Below are 23,746 nucleotides of genomic sequence, written 5' to 3' on the forward strand. Positions count from 1 at the left end.
AAAGCTTGCGCAGTGGATGAAGTTGGTGACCAAAAGGTTGAAGTGACTTGTGGTCCCATACAAAGTGAATGGAAGGAATGATGTTAACTAATCCAGACAGGGAAAAACATGAATATGGAAAATGACATCTCCAGGGTGGCCCTTAACAACATTGTGTTGGGGAATGAGTGGGAGCAGGTAGATGGGACACATGAAGGTTGAATTTCAGTGGGAAAGTGAGTCTGAAGTTAACCTACATGACCTCTCACCTTCTTCTGTAATTGCAAATAAGAGCCAATGCTGAAAAAAATCGTAATGAATTTCCCAACCTGTTGCAATGCAAACAGATAGTTGACATCATTGAAAATTTGGAGCACCTTGCATAGTGACTTGGCCACTTCACGTGCAGAATATAAATCATGAATAACAGTTTGGATTTGGCATATTCCTATGAACTGTCACTTTGATTTCTACTGCTCTACATGAACACATAAATCAAAAGACTCTAGAGAGAGCTCATGGTGGTGTGCTACTTCTTGTTATTGCTAATCCCTCTTGGGACTACCCTATCAGTAATTTCTTCAACGATACCTCTGAAAATATTTTTGATACCTTTTTAATTTTCCATATGCCAGTAAATATTTCATTGGGGTAACTTACTCTTAGTTGCTCATACTGTTTCCCTGCATCGTGTCTATTAAGTACACATTTTCATTTGAAAACTGCACCTGTAAAATGAATTGGTCCTCCAGCAGAGGTTCAGAACACCTTCGCAATGGTCATAGTGTTTGTCCTTACTGACAGGAGAGTTCATCAGCACCTTTCAATCACTGATAGTGATCGACATCCTGCTTTCAGGCCCAGCTCACTCAAGGAGGGCTTTCTGGTTAAGGCAGGGTCCTCGTGTCCTCCACTGTGTGGCAGAGTGGACCCCAGCTGCAGGTTAGTCTGTGAGTGTGGGCTGGTGCCACCCTGCTGAAGGAAGGTTGTGTCCCCAGGGCACCTGGTGCCCCACACCAAGGAGCGGCGGTGGGGCTGGTTGGCCTCAGGGCTGCTTGGTCCCTGGACCTTCCAGGGTCCCCAGAAGCCTGCTCCTCTCTGTGCTTTCCTGCCCAGCCTCCTTTGGGAATCAGCTGCAGAAACACAGAAGGCTGAAGTTAGTCACCAGAAGGGTTTAGATAAAGCTGTTTTCACTCCTGTAAGCCATGCCTGACCCAAAGCAAAGTTTTTTGCAGGACCTGGGCAAGAGAGCATGAACAAGGCTGAAGATAACTTCTCTGCTGGCTCCCTGTGCTCCACAGCCATGGGAGCAACAGATAATCTAAGGCAGGCCCTAAAATAAACTTCTCTGAAATACTGCTTGAAGAGTTCCTTGTGTTTTCCCTCACTCTTCTTTTTCAGCCAGTTACTGCTGTGGTGTTTAATTTTTCTCACACAGTTTTGAGACTGTGATACCTTAACTCATACCCTTTTTCTTTCCTTTCAGTGAATTTCAGCTTTTCAGTAGTCAGCTCATAATGTCTTTCATATGGGTCAAACCGGTTCTCTATTTCTGTTACCCATTCATCCATGACACATTTTTTTGCTTTTAATTTCTTCTAGTTTAGTAACAGCTGCTATTAAATCAGACTATATTAACCCACTCTTGTTTTTTATTGCACCCAGTAAATCTGTTAAATCATCAATAAAAGCCATCCCGTTCTTCACTTCAGTTAATCTTTCTTCTGAGGAAGACTCCATTAATGGATGGAAGATGACAAGTTAATTCACCTGTTCTTAATGTCAGGCAAAATATAATTTGTTTTCTTCAGATGAAAAAAATAAAAAATTTCAGATGTGGAACTGCTCACAGGGAAAGTTTAAGAAGTGCTGCATGTTATCACAGTCCAAGTAAAATGGAAGGGGGGGGGGAGGCAGGGGGGAAAGCTCAAGAAAGACCCCAGAAGTGGAATTAAGCTAATTAAACAGCAACCAACTCTAGAAATTAGATATTAAATTCTGCTAGTAGAATAAGAATGTCAAGTTATATGATATGAATTTAATTTCTATAAAGATGTGCTGTTGCTAGAAGCGAGATTCTACCAACATGTTTCCCAGCTTTGATGGTGCGTTGCAGTGGAAATGCTCTACAAAATTTTTAATGAAATCAAATATCAAATCATTTTGTTATCCAGGTTCCAAAGTTAATTTTTTTTTTCTTTTTCCTCAAGAAAGAAACAATGTTTCTTTTTTTGTCTCCGAATCTGTCTGTTTAGCAGAAGCAATCTGACAGGATGGCGTACAGCCTGGCTGGTGAAGCACTGGGTTGAGACTCATGAGACTGAGGTCATATTCCAGAGTCTGATGCTAGTCCTTTGGGTGGGAAGTTTCTCACCTTCTCATGTCTTAGTCTGAGCATCTCTTCCATGGGGATGATATTATCTTCCTCTGTAAAACACTTAGGAAGCCATGAAGAAAATAAGATTCTAAACTCTCACTTTCTTGCCTGCTTGTTATTTTTAATACTAAGAATACTCTAAGTAATTAATCTAAACCACAAGGACCTAATGGTAATATCAGTAATTTTGAAGATTTTAATTTAAAAAGAATTTCAATCTTTTTTCAAACACTTTTTTGGAAGAAAAACATTCCAATCTCCTCTGCTCCTGAATGCAGTTATCCTCCACACCTTCTGCTTCCTTCCCCTTGCCGTGGGTCAGCACCTTGCCCGAGCCACACATTCCAGATTGCAGTCCTGGCTTCCTCTGTGAGTCAGCCACCAGTCAGCTATATCTTGACACTTCCCAACAATGTGTGAGAAAACCTGAGAAAGTATTTAATTTTCTAATAATTTGTTACAAATTTATTTCCAAACCTGCAGATTATGACCTTCACAGGTCAGGTGATTAAATGCATCAGAATTCATGTTATAATAACACTGAATCCTATGATCTGTTTTAAGATGGTACTCATCTATTAAGTGGTTTTTAATCTAATTTAGATTTTTGAACATACCACATATTTAAACATATATAGACACCAATAGTACAAAAGCATATTTCCTACACGGCAAGTTCCATGAAGTTTATATCAAAATAAAAGGAAAATCACAGACTCTGTAATTAAACTGAGAAAACTGACAGGGAAGAAAATGAAAACATTGATGGAACTACACTGAATGAAGCGGGATATACTTTATGAAGATGAGATTAAATTCTTTTCTTTCCTGTTACTATAAATGATAAGGAAGCAAAATGGTTCTGCCAAAATGGAGATTTTATCTTCTGCATGGTTATTCTGTGCCTGATCTGGTTATCAGTTAATGTCTTTCCTCATAGTTTCGTATTATGTGTGTTATTTAAAGTCACAAGCAGTGATCCAATCACCTCTGTGTCAGTGATCTATGCATTTAATTCTGGACCCACAATTTTAGATAAGAAAAAAAAAAGGTGTTTTGGAAGTATATCTGAGACTTAGGAAAGCAGGAACAATATTTTGCCATGGTTTTTAAAGAAAAAGGAGGACCTTTCCCCCACCATATGCTTAGCCTCAGATATGAGAAAACTTCTATTTATGTTCTGCAACACTTTGGATTTCACACCAGAAAAGCTTTTTTCCTTCTCCCCCCTTTTCTTTTTCTTCTGCTTGTGTTTTTGCTTTTCTCTTTCTTTTTTCTCTTTCCTTCTCTTTTTCTTCCTTTATGCAACAGAAGTTTCTATAGATTTTGCTTGTGCATTTCAGCTGAAGTTCTTAATTCTAAACTGTAAATGCCTGACCACCAGCCTGACAAGTCATTGGAACTAAGGGATAGCAACAGGATTTAAATTCAGAAAATGCATACCTCTGTACAGACAAGTTTTTTTTTTTTTCCCCCACAGAGGTCATCTTGAAGGAGGCACAAGTAACAAACAGGAAATAACCTCTTCACAAAAGGTAGGACCTTTAATTTAAATGGATTACAGAGTCCAATCTATATTTCTCATATACCTTCAGGGACTTCATTAAGGCAATTAAATGGGAAAAAGAACTCCCCCTCTTGTTCCTTCCCCTACTATATTTAGATGAAAAGTTAATCATATTGATATAAATATGTATATCTTAACTAGAAGTCATTTTCTTCTGTGCTTCTTCCTGTGGCTTTGGTTCATAATCTGTATATAAACAGTCCTTGTTTTTCCAACATGGGAGGCTTTTTTCCAGGCACTATTGATTCTATTATCCACACCTACACAGATACAGACTGTTACAGCATATTTTCTGACATTTAGTTGATTGTTCAGTGTTTCTGGTGAGCCTGGTGTATCTAAAGGCAGCAGGGGAACCACTCATCTGTATTTTCCCTGTAGCCTGTTGTGATGAGGAAGACATTACTCTCTCATCTCTTGCAGAGGACTTTCATTTTGCCAACTGACTGCAAAGAAAATCTGTTCAAAGGATCATACAATTGCATTGGTTTAAAAGTCATAGAACCAAAAAGAAACAAAAAAGGATACTTTTACCCTGGGAAGTGTGTTGAAAGAGAAAAGAAAAAAGGAGTAGATAAAATCTAGGTAAAAATCAAGATTTCCTCACAGACCATCCACTCAAACCCATGCTTCCTATTCTTTTATTGTCATTTATCAAAGGCTTTTGGGCTTGAAGTCCTGTATACCCATGGCTGTCCTCCCTTGACAAGGAGAATTGCACAAGCCTGACTGATAACAGCTACTGAGGGGCTGACCCAGGAATTCCCCTTCCCACCTTTCTCTTTAAGATTATTTAAATTACATAAGATTGTTTTGAGTAAGATTGTTTTAACCAGGATTCCTGTATTTCTGCACTATTTCCAGCAGCGTTGTTGCATAATCTGTGCATGACCACTCACTGCTCTTCCCATACGGAAGGCTATTTCTGAACACCAACTCTACCATTTACATCAAAGCACATGGTTATAATTAGTTCCCCTAATTGTCATTGAGATGACTGTTGTTTAATTCTAAGATCTCCAAGTAGGCAGAGAAGCTCCTGGCAGATGTCAGCTACTGATGGGTTGGCACAGTGCAGAAGGCCAAGCAGTCACCATAGATTGTCATTGTGCTCCTCATACTGTTCAGTGAAGAAGCAGAGAGCCTACGTGTAGAGAAAACCCCTGGAAAGACAGGAACAGAGAGTGGATATCCAGCCTGTTGTTTCAAATTTAAAACAAATGTCTTGCTGATAAATGCAAACCACAAATTCTAAAAAGATTCAGCAACTCCTTGTTTCTTATGGGTACTGAATTCTCTAGGTATTAACTGTAGGAGTAAGCGCCATGAAAAGGATGCTCCTATATCCTTTAACATTCGTAACAGGCTTGCCTAATACTGGAAGAAATGCCAATGTTTGGGGCAGAGCAGAGGAATGCCTAGCTCAGTAGCCTGTCTTTTTTACTGGAAGTCAAAGATTTTGAGTGTGGAAGGCAAACGGGCTTCTGTGTTATTTTACAACATTACAGATCAGATACAGTGAGATGTGATGTTAGATGCAGTACAGCACAGCACTGGGGAACCTCTGAGCATCAGGCAAATTGTCTGGAGAAGAGGATTCAGCTATAAGAAATACAAGCATCATATCTTTTCTTTTTCTGGAATAGCATTCTGAGAATAACACTATCATCTTAGGTATCCTTCAAAAGGAGAAAGAGTGAGGGGCACCAAACAGGAAAACATAAAGTGGAAATTTATTTTAATACAGAGAGAGTCAAGAGGAGTCTCCAAGCAGGCATCTTTCAAAGTATGTGGCAGGCATTTTGTCTTCACGTAATAAAATGATTTTTGCATCTGTTTCTAAGAAACTGCTACTATGCACAAGCTTTTTTTCAATAATGTTTGAAAAAAAACCCCTCGACTCTGAAGTTAGATACTTAAATTTCTATTCAGATACTTGTGTAAATCATCACACCCTTACAGGAACTTTAACCTTTAATAACTTAGCCTCCTCCAATTTGGCAACTTTGGGACTATCTAACATCAATACATAAATTAGCTTTGGTCTGGGAGTGTTTAATGAGTGCTTTATGGAAGATGTATGAGCCACTGAAAAAAGCAGAGGAACTTGTAAATGTATTGCATCCATAATCAGACAAGTTATTACCTTTTGCCATTTCCAGTCAAACAAAGTGTACTTTTGAACATTAAACCAGCAGCAACTGCAATTTAAAAACTATGTGACTTTTGAATGAGAAGCTTTGTAACTGTGGGGAAGCAGAGGAAGAATGAAAGTCTTCACAACTGCTTCTTATAAGTATATAAGTCTTTATATAAGGCAAGAAACTTTTCTGTAGTGCTTGGCCAGTGGTATATTGGGACATGAAATCTTGTTTTCAGAGGCTGTCCCGATACATTTAAAGTAAAAAATGTATATTTTGTGCAGAGGTTGAAGCTTTTGTAGATGTGAATATCACAAGCTTTGCCTTTAGGCAAAAGCACATAAATGGATTTAGCATTAAAAAATATGACATTGTATTCCTTCCCCATGACCTGAATCTGGTATGAATCATCCTTTTTAACATTTTCATAAACGTAAATTAAAAGCCAAACTATAGCAGCAGTCATTAGGAACAATTAAAAAGCAGTTAGCAAATTTATGGCTGAAGTTCCTGGGATCGGTACAGATCTGCATTACATCAGCTTTACGGCACCGGCTATTCCCCTCGGTGCAGTTACACCAATATCATCCTGGCACAGGAGAGCAGAGCCACAATCTGCTTCTTCAAGGTATAGATGAGAAACATTTAGAGTTGTTCTCAAATGTATTTTGAACCCTATAGTCTTTCCTCTAATTCCAAGCTGTCTTTCCAGCATGGCTGGATGATTCAAATGGGGTTAATGTTCCTTGGGATATATTATCTAGGTGTGTACAGACACGTAATCTTATCTCCACTGCTTCACTTCATTATACATATTATCCAGAGCATTTCTTTTAGATATTAATCTTCCACACTGATGGCATTTAAGCTTTTTCTGTTCTGTCTCATTATCTAATTCCCCCAAGTACTGACTCGCCACCATGGCACTGGTTTTCTATGTGCAACTCTGCATAACACATGGACATAAATGCAAAAGCAGTGGAGTGATAAATCATGTCTGTCACGCGTTAATTATACTTGCTTTGGGTAACACATGAATGCCCCAAGCAGTGTGAACTACATGGCTTTACTATGTAACGTCCAATGTATTTATACCCTAGTATATAAATCACATCTCATATTAATCACTGTTTATTTTACCCCAGGAACATAAACAAACATTAAACTTAATCCCCTATGGTAAATTTTGCTTAGCATAGATTTTTCCACTAGTCCTAATTCCTGAGAAACTTCTCAGCTTTGACTTCAAGTAGAAAGCCTTTTTATTCTGTCCTGGTGGCTACCGGTCAGTGCTGCAGCAGCACAGGGGTTCTCAGCAAGTTAGAATTCCTGGCTCAATTCTTGATAACAGACCATATTAAATACGATTGTCTCCTTCTTTAAAGCCCCAGATTCACCACCCTGGTTTCCTTGTCACCATCGTACAAATAAACACTGAAGCAATCCAGTAGGATAAGCATGCACAGCAGGTGTCTAATTAAGCAGAAGTGTAGAGGAACCCTAATTTCTGCAGCTGGATATGAAAATATTTTGAGGAGAGAAAATTATAGTTTCAAGTGGGACTCTCCAAAACTCTTGGCAGAGATCTTATGAAAGATAAGAAAATAAAATATTAAAAGATGTAATAGTTGAGTACTGAATTTTCCTGAAGGCTACAGCTGGGATCTGAATGGGCCAGAAAGGCAGTATTTCACTTTCAATATGAAAAAGTTTCACCTGCAGAAAAACCTTGATCTGCCACTTCAGATAGCAGAGGAATTTAGAATTGCTTACAGAGCTTACTCCCATCTTTATTGTCTGTAGACTTTTTTTTCCAAAGCGGCAGACTTTGTTATTTTCTAATCTTTCTGTTTTTCTCAGATGGTGATAAGGACCACATTATAAATGAAATCAGGAAGTGTAAAGGAAGTATTTCATATCTAGGGGAAAAACACATGTTTCTTCATATTTCACCAAGGCAAAACAAGCCTGAACAAAAAACCTTGTGACTCTGAAAGCTAGGTTTTCTCCCTTTAGCGTGACTGCTCCAGGGTGGTGGGGACTTTTTTGGGTTGCTTTTTTGTTTTTAAGTTTCCCTTCAGCTATAATACACTTAATTGCTGAAAAGAAAAAAGTGTTTTCCTTTGATTAAAATGGTGCTGAGCATATTTACTGTCTCAGTCTGAGAAACAGGAAGCTCAAAAAAGACATTTTCTATGATCCCATCGAAGGATTGTTATCTGAAAGCTTTGTTCCTAGAACAGTTATTGAAAGAATTGTTTCACCTTCCCTCCTTAGGCCTTTCACTTTATTGATACACAATAAACATTTCTGTCTAATGAGCAGATTTGTCAGGATTTGCTAATGGAAACGAGCACAGAGGATTGTACTGTTTAATGGGCCAGAAAAAAATTATCTCTCAGTCCTGTAAAGTGACATTTGCTATCACGCGGTGGCCTCCACAGAGCTTGCAGTCAGGTTCTGTTCTGTTTTTTTGGTGGCAGCGGGAATACATCTTGCATAGCCCTCCTGGGATTGGCGAATTCCCTTGTTTGTTCAGTTCCTGCACTGGTGGAGGAAGGTCCCATGTGCACTGGGCAGGTGACCCCTAACAGGCAGCCTGTAGCCTATGTCCTACCCCAGCCCTGCTCCCGGGGAAGGAAATCAAGGATGTGCAAGTCAAGCTGGCCCCCCACATCTGCAGTCGGAAAACATCATCGCAGGAAGGAGCCAAGAATAAGCAGCTTGAAGTAGTTTGCCAGGTTTTTACCTTTCATCTGCTATGGTAATGATGGTGGTGGATTGCCTATCCTACACTTTGTGCTGTTGCTAAAATACATGTAGTCTGAAGGATGGTTGCAGCTGCCTCTTCACTGTGACCAGGCTCAGCCAAAGCTTTCCAAATGGCTACTGGAAAAGCTGTATAGAATAGAAATTTCAGTTGGAAGCAACCTACAATGATCTTCTAGTCTAAAAGTGGCAAACGGCACCTCGCCTTCTCAGTCAGTTGATTGCAAATGCCAAGCAAGTCACAGCATGTGAAGAGACTCAGCATAGCACCAAAGCAGTAAGATTCGAAGGAAAATCAAGTCCATTTTGGTCCTTTGAAAAAATGTAGGATTTCCAGTGAGAGAAAATTTCTCTTTCAAGTAGTAGGGAAGAGCTTATAAGGCTCACTAGTAGTTTTGGGGTTTTTTTGTCTTTTTACCTCATTTCTGCAACATGGGGCATTACTAATTAATATATCCATGTATTATTAAGATTTGAAAAAGATGCATTTGTATATGCAAAACACTTCTAGACAATTTAAATTAAGTTGACTACACAGCTCTCCAGGAACTGGAGCCTAAGATGGCACAGCTAGGGCTTGAAGTTTTGGTCCCTTTTTCATTTATCTTTCAGTCTCTGCTGATGACTGCCCTAATTTCTAAGTTTTCCTGCAGCTGTAAAACTTTCAGCCTCATGCTGTGGTTGTGTAATTTGTCAGACTTGAGGACACACTTTCAAAGCCATTTGCTCAAAGATTACAGCTATGGTTTAAAACCCCAGTTCTGAATATCCAGGAATGAACATTTTAGTCATCAGATGTCATGCCTCTTTTCTTGCTAAGTGTTCTTGTTTTCTTGTCTATAGGGAAGAGCGTTATTTTTATAACAAGTTAGACTTTAGTTAGCTCATGCATCAGCATAACTTGATTTGCCATGTGGCTGTAATAAAAGCAGTACAAAGGCCAAAAACAATTTTCATTTTATGCACACATTAAAAGTTAACCTGCAGCCTTTTCCACTTCACTAAAGGTCCAGCAAGCACAGCATATAACTTGGTGTCTTGAGCTTTTAGATGGAACTAATTCAATATTTATTACTTGTTTTTCATGGTAGAGTTACCACTCATCACAGTTGAGTGTGTCCTTTGGAGCAGCTAATCGAGTGATTTGATCCTTTATCATGGAAAACAGGTGAATATTTATTTCTGAGCTCTTTTTGATAGCTGAGCAGTCTGAGGGGGAGGAAAATTTGTTGTTTTAGAGTGTTTGGATGAAGGGAGGAGCTGTGTTTAATCAGGACCAGATTTATAAAGAGGATGCCAGTGTAAAGATTCCTGTTGGAAGTGGTCCATGTGTAATACCATGCTTTGACCTCAGTTAAGTACACAAGACATGTCTCATCTAGATTGAAATTAGAAAAATGAAGGTAGTTACATTAAAGAAGGGATAAAGCTGATCTCTGAACACTGATGGATGTGCCGGCTCCTTAACTCTTATAACTGCATATCAGATTTTGTTTCTTAAGGCTATTCACACATGCCTTCTGTGGTTTTATGTCAGTAAGAATCTATTCTTTAAAAACATAAAAATCCCCTTCCTGCACTGATACAGCATGTTTACAAGTTTCACGATGCCCATTAAATGTCTCTTGTTATGAAATCCAGGAAGGAGACATACTTTGTTAAAATATTTTTTTTTTCCCAAAGCATTCAATCTTAATCCCATCAGGGCAGGGTAAAAGAAAAATAAATATCAGAAACAAGGGAAAGATAATTTGCTATCCTGGTGTTCATAATGCACGAGAAATAATTGGCTTTTTCCTGCTTTCCCTTGGCTCTGTGGGATTTTAATTTTGTTTTAGCATGGTGCTTGTTGTAATAACCTGTAGACTGATAGCCTTAGAGAGTAAGTTCTACTACATTTATGCACTTACTGCAATACTTGGTAATCTAAGTTTTCTTCATACGGCTTGCCATTTACACTTGTATTCAAATTATAAGGCAACTCATTCACACACCTGACCATTTGGGTTTATTTTGCTTTCGATTAATGTAGGCTTTAGAAAGATTTCTGCTTACATGTGAATCTTTCTTTCTCGGTCTATGACACATTATGATTTCTTCAATATGTTGTATTAAAACTTGGTAAAAAGATACTGAAAGAGCTTTTTCTCTTAAGGGTCTGATCATTGACAAATCCAAGTCAGTATCTTGTCCTAGAAGATCAGTTGTGATGCTGGTTTTGCTTTGTGGTTATAACTAGTAATATAATTATGAAGGTGAATTAATACTTTTAAAAAACTGATGAAGTCATCACTAAGGAAGCATTTGACTTCAGTGGGAGTCATTTGACTTCAAGGCCACAGACAAGAAATTTCTTAAACCCACAAGGTATTACCAGTCTGAAGGACAGCTGGTAAATAAGCAACACAGAGGAATTACATATATTTTTTTCAGTTTTGCGAAGGCTGGTGTTTCCTGATCCAACTGCCTTTAAACAAAAAAGAGGGAAAATAAAATATACTTCCTGAAGATTTCACATGCAGTTATCTACCCCATGTACCTATTTTCTTATCAAGAGTGTGCAGTCCTTAGAAGATGTGGCAACTTTCACCAGCTGTATTGGCAAGTGACTTGATATAAAAGTCAAAGGCCATGAGAAGCCATGCACATATGGAATAGTGCAAAGCCAACTGGTGCCATTTCTTTATTAAATGGAATAAGATGTATGAATATTCTAATTCACGTTTCGGATGTTTGCAAGTATATTACACCAAAGGCATAGGGGCTCTCGCGTGACTCACCACAGAGCCAGGTATTTTCTTACCCTGTTGCTGTTTACATTTTCCTGACAGATTTGGTTGCATTATTTTTCATTATATAAGATTTCTCCTTGTAGAGATTGACAGGTGGATCACTTTTTTTCATTAGAGCAAAATGACAATTAAGATAAGAGTTAAGAGTTCACACTTCTGAGAAGCAGGTGTGAAGTGTAAGTCTCTCTGAGGAAGTCAGGGGGTCTGTTCTGCTCTCAATAGGTAGAGAACAGAAAAATGAAATGAAATAAGAAAACATATGAATATTTCCCCAGCTCACTGTTTGTATAACTATATATACACACATTTAAAGGAACATTTAATAAATGGTTTCCACAGTTCCCCTCTGAGTTGCTCTGATACTCAAAGCTGAGGCTTTTTTATAAAACAATGTATTTAGAAATGTATATAGAAAATTAAGCAACTAATTTTCCAAATCAGCTTAGGTAATCATAAAGATTCTTTTTTATACAGGAAGGTGTTGCAATTTGAGTCCAAATCAGTTTGCCTCACACAGGGCACCAACTGTCACCACACAAATAAAACAGTAAGCAGCAAAAAGGCTTTACCGTTGGTCAGATGCTACTGTCCATGCTGTTTCTCCACCCTCCAGAAGCCAGATCACACTCCTCCTTGTCTCTGCTAAGTCCAGCTTCTTCCTTCTCCAGGCCAGCCCACCCATCCAAAACTCCTTCTCCTACACTCCTCAGAGCTATTTAATCACTTTGCGGGACAAGCTACAGCCGCACATCATCCATGTCAATCAACCCACTGCCTTCCAAGCAAGGCCACAGCTGCATGTTATCAACATCAATCAACCCACTGCCTTTGTTCCCCTACAGGCAGGCACCTAAACTGTTTGGCTTTTCTGCTGTGGGGAAAAAAAAATAATAAAAAAAAATCATACGGTGCCATGCCTGGATGGAATAAAACACCAGATAGATTTTCTTTTTGAAAATCTAATTTTTCATGGATAATCTGGTCACTGTAATAGGTGAAATGCAGACATAAGTTTAAAATTAAATAATTGTAGTTCCCCACGGCTTGAACTCAGTAGTAACCAAAGACCTAAAGAGAAAAGCAGGTTGTCCAGTTTGAGTAATTCTTGGTATATATTTTGAGTTGACAACAAAGGGCAAGAAAAGGACGGATCTGCAGGTGAATGGAACTCTGGTCCACACAGACAATTCCTGCCTACCAAACAGTAGTTGTACTTTGCAGAAGACAGCATACGAAGTGGCTGGCAATCTTTTGCCTTCCCTACTCTTAATCCAAAAACGGCCTTCACCACCACCTTCACTAGAGCAATTGTGCAAACCTGTGCCGATGTCAAAGGATACAGCAAAAGATACAGCAATGCAAAAGGAAGATTATTATTCCCCAGTCAAGTTTAGAAATACTTAAAGAATCAACTTTATTTTTTCGCAGTGATACCTAAAGAGAAAATGGTTTTAGCAGGAATATTTCTATGTTCTCCCTGTGTTCAGTTGCTACTTACCAGGCAGAGGGTTGCACCAGGGGAGGTTTAAATTGGATATTAGGAAAAATTTCTTCACTGAAAGGGTTATCAAATATTGGAACAGGCTTCCCAGGGAAATGGTTAAGTCACCATCCCTCGAGGTATTTATAAGACATGTAAATGTGACAGTTAGGGACATGGTTTAGTGGTGGACTTGGCAGTATTAGGTTTATAGTTTGACTCTGTGATCTGAAAGGTCTTTTCCAACCTAAATAATTCTATGATTCTATTAGAAGGCTTTTTCATTTGATTCACATGTTATTAGAGATGAAATGCAACATTTTCAACACTCTCCTTGTGGAGGATTTGACGCAGCATCCCTGGAAATCAAAGTCCTGACTAAAAACCACACTTATGTTCACTGTGATTCTCAAGTGATGCCACTGAAATCTACAGTTATTTGTGGTATTTCTATTTAGTGAAAATTTTGAGAATTATTAATTAATTACACTGAAAACTCAAGTATTGAATATGCAAACATCTCTAGTCCACTCCATCTCTGTAACTGTAAACCTCTGGTGTTTTATGTTATTAAATAGTACTTGCAACAAGGCCACTCAGCTCTTCCATCTCTGCTACTTACAACCTTCCTTATGAAAACATGTGGTTTAGTGCTTATTTTTATTACGTCGGTGGCACCTCTCCAGCTTTGTGCTGCTACGCCTCCATGGCTGTAACAATGCCAGCCTTAACAGTATTGTGTCCCAGAAGATGGTGCTGTTGATATTAAGTACCCACATAAACACAACATGCTAAAATACCTTTTTATTTAAAGATTTTATTTGGCTGATTAAGATTTTTTTTCTCCTTGGAAAGAGAGAAGAGGGGGAGGAGGATTGTTGCTTTTCTGAGGGGCACCTGACCACCGGCAGTCTGGCATGTCTCAGTCCTGACCTGATTGTGCCTCTGCAAAGAAGCTGATGTGTGTCTCTGCTCTACCTCCTTCTTCATCTCCCATTAGAGATTTAATGAGTGTCTTTATAACCTACAATAAGGTCTCCCAACTCTGCATGTTTTATTGGAAAGAGAAATAATGCCAAACAGCCTTTAAGAGACCTTCTGACAACCCAGTCATCACACTTCTGAGTCCTAAAGATTTTGCTGTTCAGGGATCTCCCTTTGACATCTACGTTAGGTCCTTCTGTTGTACCAAAGACACTTGATAAGACTCTCAGTTGCATCACTCTTACAAAAGAAAAGCTGTGAGAACCTCCTTGTGTTAGTCAGTGTTTCATACTGGTGGACTGAAAAACAAAAGTATCATTAAATTCTTAATTTCAACGTATACTATATATTTCAAGGTAAACCAAAATTATCTTTGATCCAAGTTTGTATCGAACATTAATCTAAAAGTTATTAGTTGCATTTGTTTTTTTTTATATACTCTCATTAGTTCAGGAGTAGTGCCAGTTTTCATTTCAAAGGTTTTGATTCTAACACTGTACTTTCGTTAAAAACAAATATGTTATCTGTTCAATTGCTTCATCTTTTCTACTTGAAATAATACTCAGAGCACTTTTGATTTCACAAGTCTGGACACTCGCTGTTGATGTCAAAAAAGAAAATTGATTTAGCAAAAACACCAGGGGAAAAAAGGATGGGTCTGCTGTTAAACTGAAGGCCTACCAAAACCACACCAAAATCCAAAGAGTCTTGCTGATTTCTCTACACATTGGGTAAGTCATTTGAGTTTCTAGCACAAAGTAATTTAGAGAAATTTTCAGTATGGGATGATAATTGTGTATTTTTTTAAAGCATTAAGTTCATATGCACCAAACAAGTTAGGTATTACCGTTCTGAAGAATTTTAAAACATTTTTGTGTGTCCTTCAGAATTCCTTTGAATGAAAGCGTAACGTGGAGGTAGATTTGAAGGACTGCCAGAGTATCTTATTGATAGAATTTAATTGTTTACAATAGGAGCTAAAAAAATGCACTCTGACATACGAAGAATAACATGGGCCAATGCACACATTTCAGATGATGGATACAACTGAAACTGTGCACGCTGTGAATGCACTAGGAACAGGATCTGCACTTGAGCAGAACCCGTAATGTAGGCTCACCAGCAAAGGCGAGGAGTGAAACTCCCTACTTCTCCCTTCGGAACTCCCTTCAGGCTGGGTACTTCTCTGGAAGCTCATCCTGCATTATGGAAGCAGACTTAGCTCTCACTGACATCAGCAAAAGCTCTAGTAACAGATATTAAAAATCAATTAAAACCCACAACAAACCCCACCCACCCCCACCCTGTAATCTCCTCTGCCATACACAGTCTTAAACAATCTTCACAATTCAAGACTGGATTCTACCTTTTCAACAGTCTTCAAAGGAAAATAAAGATGAAGGAATCCTTTAAATTAATCCTTGGGCTTGCTTCTGCTCCCTGCAGTGACTTCCCTGGGGAGGCTGGCCACATGGGTGGAGGAGTGATGATTTCAGTGGAAACTGCTCAGAAAGTAAATTAAAACACTAACTGTGCTTTCAGTCTTTGCACGGCTTACATCTGCCCCATCATTACCATCCTCCAGCCTCAAACACAACTCTGGAAACATCATTGCAGTCCTTAGGCAGCCATACAGAATTTAATTTTGATGTGATTAATCTGGTAATTTCTCAAGGAAGTGTCCAGTCTCATCAGAAAGAATTGTCACCAAGGGGTACTGCCAATGTCCCCATGATCTTTGGGCTCATTAAAAAAGAAGGTGTGCTAAGGACATTTTTTTCCCATATGAAAAGAAACAGCCAAAGTGCTATTGTAATGTCTGAATGTTTCACGGGGAAACCTTTCCCTGACAGTTTCATCCTGTGAAGAAAACCAATGAAAAATAAATCAGTGGCATTTTGTGAAACAACCCTGTGTGTTGTAATTAGGGCTCCCCCTGCCTTTTTAAGGAGAGGAGTGGGGAGTGGGATGGCAAGTCCCTTCAGAGAGCTCATGGAGGTGCAGAATGTAAGGCCAGGCAGCAGCTTATCTCTGTGGGCAGCAATCTTTAGAAGGCAACAACTGAGATCCTTAAAATATCTCATCTATTACAGCAAGACCTCACAGTGGCTGCTGAGGGCGTTTCTGTGGTGCTTGGTGTGTGGTGAACTTCTCCTTTGTCCAGCACTTCTACCACAGTGATCAGTGCTTAGGTCTGTGCCTTCGCTCGCATCTTAACATTCAGGCTCCAGGGCTTTGGTCAATGTCTTCCAGGAAGTCAGAAGCACGACTGTCATTTGTACAGAGCAAAATAACTCAAATGAATGGAGAATTCAACATACCAATGAAGTATCTTTCAAAAGATAAAGATACAGTCACACATGTGCAAGTACCTGGATCATCCTGATGAAAAATTATCCATCTCTGCAAGTGTTAAGTCACAGCACGATGGATGTTATCTAGGCTGGGAGGCTGAATGCCTCCCAGCTGGCACCAGAAACAAGGCTTCTTCTCTCTCCATACCTGTCTGGTTCTTTGGTATCCATCCAGCAGGCAAGAAATCCACAGTTTAATCTTCCTCGCCTTTTCCCACTCTCTTTGGTCTTCTGCATGCTGCCTGTTCATGAAAATGGAAAGGCTCTTTTCTCAACAGCCAGTGGAGCTGATCACAGCCGTGCCTAGCCCCTGCCGCTACACCTTGAGGTGGCTCTGACCCTTATGGGGAAAGTGAGAGCAAAGGAGAGGGAGCTCCCTCGTCCTTCCCCCCGTCAGTAACTCCCGCCAGGGCTGTTCCAGCCACACTTCGCACCCCCGTCACAGAACAGCTACGCAGCGATTTCTTCTGATCTCATGTACCTCCTGAGAACAGTAGTGCTGATTCCGCCTTTTTTCAGAGACAGCTATCATTGCCTATTTGCCTATATGATCCCTATATGATTGCTTTGCTTCATTACTCATTTTACAGTTGGGATTTCAAAACAGAAAGCCTATTAATAAGTTTTAATCTAATGAATCATTCAAATCATCCAGGCACTTGGCTGCTGGCTCTTTTCTCACACTGGCCATTTTTCATAGTGGTATTTTATACGTTCAGATATTTTGGTCTTTGGATCATAAAAGGTTGCTAAGCAATGTGTGTATTTACCCCAGAGGAGAGGGACAGTCTGCTGCTTTAAAATATTCCCTTAGTTTAAAACGTTCTGGTATTTAAGAAAGAACAGCAAATAAACAAACAAAACCCTTCTCTTCCTGTCAGGTAACACAAATTATATGTGACGGTCTAAAATTTATTCTTTCAGCAAAGATTCTTGCTGTTTCTCTGTTTATGTATGGGTTTTGTCTAATACCTATAGAAAAATTATTTCCCCATACTGGGAAGTATTTGCAGGTAAGAAACACAACTCTAACTGCTTTATCTTCCTTTCTTTTCCCTCCTTTTCTCTTAAGCATACATTGTGGAACGATATTGAATTTTACTATGCAGAACTCAAGCAACAGGATCCAGCTTCTTGAATATTTAATATCCAGTACCCAGTTATTTTTCAGATTATTAGAAATGCAGTATATTCTGTTGTATTGGTGTCTGTGTTACCAAAGCCTGAAGCACCTCTGGACATAGCTTCTGTAAGCAGTGGGGCCATTCACTGTTTAGAAGAATCAGACCGATGGGTACATTGAAATGCATTTTTCCATATTATTCTGTGGGAGTTTTTTTCATTTTTCTCTTGTTGTCTTTGCTCTGTCATGTCCTCTGAGATTCTGTATCCACTAAGGAACCACAGGGACATTTCCTTTGGGCAATTACTTTCAAATTGATGAGCAAGAAAGTAATAAACCATACAAAGTTACTAAAAAATACAAAAAAAAAAAAAAAGAATTGGTAAGAAACAAACAGCTCCCTACCTTATTATGCTGGAGGTGCTGTGAATTTTGTGAAAGCAGGTTGTCTTTTTAAAGGCGCTGGCATTAGGTCTCACTGCTGTTTCTACTTATTCTTCATTTCTGTCAAACCTTAGAACTGCAAGAATGACAGTAAAATAAAACAAAATACCCATTTGTCATTGTCTCCACTCATAACAGCATATCCCTGCCACCTTTCTGAAGCTGCAGGGGATGATACGGCGCAGGGAGCCCTTCAGCTGGGAAAGCAAGCCTGCCGCGCTTGGCAATAGCGGCATCTCAGGAGGCTCAGCTGGGGCCTCTGTTCTTGTGAAGCTTCTCGAGCTATTTGCAACAATTTTTAAATGTCGTTCTGAAGCTTCTTAAAAATACAAATTAGCTTCCCTGATCTAATGGGGGCGTAGGGAGTAAGGAAAGAGACATTTTTCCACAGAATATTTCCAAATGGAAGAAGCCTAATTTTCCAAACAATTTTTTCTTCATTTGAAACATTTTGTCTGGCTTCAGTGATTACCTGATGTACTGCTATCACACCTAATATTACATATGCATCTGAGGTGCAGAACTTGTATCAAGGGCATAGGAATTACCATTTGGGGTCAGCTCTAAAGCTGCAGGTAGCCCTGGACTTACCAGCAGTGCCACAGTGGGGAAGGACCATGCTGCCTCTTTGTCATGGTTCAACGCCAGCCAGCAACTAAGTACCACACAGCTGCTCACTCAGTTCCCACTCCTCCCCTGGTGGGATGGGCAGGAGAATCAGAACACACCCCCCCCAAAAAAAAAAAAAAAAAAAAAAGAGGTAAAACTCATGAATTAAGAACAGTTTAATAATTGAAAAATTGAAATAAAGTAAAAAATGATACTAATACTAATAACTGTAATGGAAAGGGGGATAACAAAAAGAGAAAGAAATAAAATTTAAAGAAAAAAAAATCTACAGCACCAAACCCAAAACACAACAAAACAATTGATGCGCAGTACCACTGCTCACCACCTACTGAGCGATGCCCAGCCAGCCCCCCAGCAGTGATCAGCAGCCCCCGGCCAGCTCCCCCAGTGTATATACTGACCATGGTGTTCTATGGCATGGAATATCCCTTGGGCCAGTCCCATCCCAGTTTTTTGTGCCCCTCCAGCCTTCTCACTGGCAGGGCATAAGAAGCTGAAGTCTTTAGTTAGCCACAAGTAAAAACATCAGTGTCTTGTCAACTTTATTCTCATTCCAAAACACAGCACTGTACCAGCTATGAGGAAGCAAATTAACTCTGTTCCAGCTGAAACCAGGGCATCATTACAGGGTTGGATCCCAGATATGGCACACAGGTCACAATCGAGATGTAAAATTTAGGTTCAGGTTGGCCTTTGGATTTCTAATCGGCCCTCCTTTTCCAAATATCTTCTGTAGTCATCCCAGTTTCTGCTCCAGATTTAATCATGCATTTCTTCTAACCAAGGGCTATTTTCTGCCTGTTTCTTAAGCTGGTGCGTAGTGTGGCATGGAGGAGACGATGAGCTTTATTCCTTGCAAAGAACAGATGTAATTGCAGCCCATGCACTCTGCGTTTTCCTTTCCAGCTCCTCTGTGGTCAGGAAGAGGTGAGGCCATGAGGGTGTGGGGCAGTCAGCCTGCACAGTCTCTGCTATCTCAAGCTTCAGAGGGATTATGCCTCTCGACGTACCTCCAGGTGACGCACCAGCCTTGTTATTCTTTGTATCCACAAAACACAGACAATGTTAAGGAGGGAAAAAAGGAAAACCAGAAAAACCACCAGCAAAGCAACTACTTCCCTGATTCATTTTTGTCTGGAGTAAGTTTAGGATCATGTTCTGTTCTCTTTTTCATCAACACAGATCTGCTCCCCCACTGGATCCTTATCCAAAAAAACTGGATTTGCTGTATTTTATGTATGTGGATGAGAGAAGAAGTTGGACCTCTCAGATTAGAAGATACTTACATTTCAGCAGAGTTGCTAATACACTTGGAGACAGTAGTGGATTAGCTGAATTAAATTTACAGAGGTAAAAATTTTATAATGATTATGACCTAGGACTATAATATATTTTGATCTCTGTTGTTTCCTTGTCTATTTGCAGAACTCTGAAACCATTCCGATATTGTGTTGTGCAACAAAGTGCAGACATCTTTTGGGTAGCACAGTAATCATAGAATCATAGAATGGTTTGGGTTGGAAGGGACTTAAACAGATCACCTAGTTCCACCCCCCCCTGCCAGGGACAGGGACACCCCCCACCAGCCCAGGCTGCTCCAAGCCCCATCCAGCCTGGCCTTGAATGCTGCCAGGGATGGGGCAGCCACAGCCTCTCTGGGCAACCTGTGCCAGTGTCCCACCACCCTCACAGTAAAGAATTTCTTCCTTATATCTAATCTAAACCTACCCTCTTCCAGTTTAAATCCATTCCCCCTTGTCCTGTTGCTACAGGCCCTTGTAAAACTTTCCAGCTTTCTTGTAGGCCCCCTTTAGGTACTGGAAGCTGCTCAAAGGTCTACTCAGACCTCCCCAGGCTGAACAACCCCAACTCTCCCAGCCTGTCTTCAGAGGAGAGGTGTTCCAGCCTGCTGGTCAACTTCATGACCCTCCTCTGGACTCTCTCCAACAGGTCCATGTCATTCTTATGTTGGGGACCCCAGAGCTGAACGCCCTACTCCAGGTGGGGTCTCACCAGAGCGGAGTAGAGGAGCAGAATCACCCACCTTGACCTGCCGGCCACGCTGCTTTTGATGCAGCCCGGCATTCAGTTGCACATTGCTGGGCCATGTTGAGATTTTTGTCCACCATGTAGAAAATGAATGAAGTTCATTAAGAGTGTGATTTACTTAATTGAATCTGAATGAGAGGAGTGTTCATTTAAAATGAAAATATCTTTCCAGGTTGCAGAGACAAATAGTCACTAATGAGTTTTCCTGTACTCAGCAAGCCAAAACACACACTAACAATGTTAGCAGAGGTCAAGAGAAAAAGTTGTTGATGACTTTAGCCCCATAAGCAAGAGTATGGGTAAAGGTCCGAATGAGTAATTTAGTTATGTCATGGAAAGAGAGATATAGTATTTTAATATTCCCCAGGAACAGAGAATACATATGGCCATGAAGAAATGTTGTAAATAAATCAGGTTACACATCTCTCTTAAAATCTGAGGCTGATGTACAAGTGTGCATAAAACATGCAGATATGGAGGGCACCTTGTTAGAAACCTGTAACTGAAGGGGACCCTCTTTGCCTTCCAGTCCCACTATTGCTATTATATGCAACCAAACTAAATAATTTCTTTCACAAGCTGCTCAAACTTCATCTTAAAATTACATAGTTATTCTCTTGTCCTCCATGCACACGGAAAAGCTACTCCAAGGCAGCTGACTCGAGGCAGAACTGCTCCAATATTCAGAAAGGGTCTTTGCCTAGTTTCCAGCCTAAATGTATTCATGGGCCATTCGTGTTCCTTTGTCAAAGTTCTTTAACTTGACTCATTCCTGTCCCCTGATTTTTCCTACAGAGCAATCAGATGTTCTCTCATCCTTCATTTTGCTAACAAAATAACCCAAATATCCCAGTTTAGGTTATATAGATGCCTTTATCCACTTCCCTCCTTAAAATCTCCCTTTTTTATTTTTCTCATACAGCTCAGCTTCTGAATGATTTTGCCTCTGTCAGCCCATTCTCTGATTTAGGAATTATCCATTTGCTATGATTAGAGACAGGAAATTTTGTCACACCTTCAGCTGTGAAGTTCCTGGGCTACTTGGAAAACACAGACTAAATCTGCTGCCAAACCACACACCTTCAAGAGACAGCCAGACAAGCCACCAACAAAAAAACTTTCACTTATCTCAAGGAATTTTCCAAGAAAATTTTCTATGAAAAACGTCCTACATGCTCTTCTGTTCAGCCTTTGCAGGGATTCCCTGAGTTGCAGTCTTGCTGAGCATTTGGCATGAACTGCACCACAAATAATGTCTCTCAGATACGTTTTGGAAAGTCTGCCTTGGTGAACAGGCTTTACACTTCTGCATTATTTATTGATACATTTTTAAAGAATCAGTGATGAGATTATGTGATTTGCCATCAATCAGGATCAGGCTAGTTCATCGAATAAGTGCTACAAAGTGATTTGAAATTCTTAGTTAATTTCTGTAATAAGAAATAATCCAGTCTTTGCCTCTTAATTTGTTCATAATCTACAGAAAAAAACCCAACCAAACCCATAGAATTATTTGGACGAAGGGTCCTTGAGGTTTGACCTTAAAATTCAAAGAGCTTGTCAGTTATTTCTTTGTCCAAATATGTCTTTCTATTTTTCTTTCGACTTTCCCTTTTTTAATGAAATCAATATGGAAAAAATATTATTTTAATTAAAGGGAATTAAATTTAATTTCTTGAACACCCTAGCTTAGGTCTACTGTTACCTTATATGATTTTTAATTAAGTCCTGCTTGATAGTTAAAAGTGAGGTTACTAACTTTGAATATTAAACCCATTACTGTGGTATACAAATTTCAGAAAGTAGATAATGCCAGGATATGATATACATGTATAAAATTTATGTCTAATCTCGTTCTTATATTCACAAGAGTATATTTGCTTACTCTTTCAACTCTACTTACTTACAGAATTTGATTTGAAAAGTGGCCTGTTCTCACTAGTATTGGTTCAGGTATATATTGCTACAGAAAGACAGTGGCTGCTGTGGTCATGTTGAAATTAAGTTCAGCGACTTTAAATCTGTGGGATACTTTCTAAAGAAATTATCCAAAAAACTCGGGGGAGTGGCTGTTACCTTATAGATAAAGGAATCCATTGAGAACAGCTTAGTTACGTATGTGCTAGTTACCTTAAAAATGTAAACTCCTCCTCCTCCTATCACTCCACCTCTACTGATGCAGGGTTAGAGACGACTTCACCTGAAGTGTTTTAAACCACAAGGGATGAAACTGAGCCCTTAACGCTGATGTAGGTATCTTCCCTAGACACCTTGTCTTATGATTTTTCTAAAAGCAAAAGACAAAAGGACTACTTTAATGAGAACTGTGTGTCTTAACTATTTTATAATTCTGTTGCAGCAATTTAATACTTATTGCTTCTATCTCCAGTTGGAAAATGTGCTGCCTGGGGCTCATGGTTCACCCCAAACAGCACCAGCCTAGCTTGCTGCCATCTCCTGATGTGCTCTGAACAACCATTGCGCTTCATTAGCACTCAGACCCCATCTCCTTTCCCCCTCAGCCCAGCCAGCTGATAACTCCGTTGGCTGAACAGTTTTAACTCCGTCTGGTAAAACAGAGTTGACAACTCCTCTTTGAGTCACTTGCTCTGTATATTAAGGACTTAATTCTGCTCTATTTATCTTCACTGGGTGAAGAGGTATATGTGAGGGCAGAATTTGGCCCTGATAAACAAAAGCAGTCTTTGGGAGAAAAACTGTCAGCTCTTGTTTAGCCCCGTATTGAGGGTTGTCAAGGTGTTACTCCACAGGCCTTCTGCTCCTGTCACTCCTCAGCAGACCTGCTCATTTACAACCAGGAGAGTATAACCCCTGCCACCGCTGTGAGGCTGAGACTAAATATTGAGTAAACACAGTTTCAGGTTGCTGGCTTCAAAGAAGATGCGAAGATGCAGAGGTGTAAATGAGAACAGGATTTGGTCCTCACAGCTCAGGAGGAGTCCTGTAAAGAGGCACCGTCAACAAGATTTTGGCCTCAGTATTGGCAGAGTTGTCAAGATAATGTTCATCATCCGTTCTTCTCCTGTCACCACGCAG

This window comes from Falco cherrug, chromosome 13 (assembly GCF_023634085.1).
Source record: "Falco cherrug isolate bFalChe1 chromosome 13, bFalChe1.pri, whole genome shotgun sequence".
NCBI lineage: Eukaryota > Metazoa > Chordata > Aves > Falconiformes > Falconidae > Falco > Falco cherrug.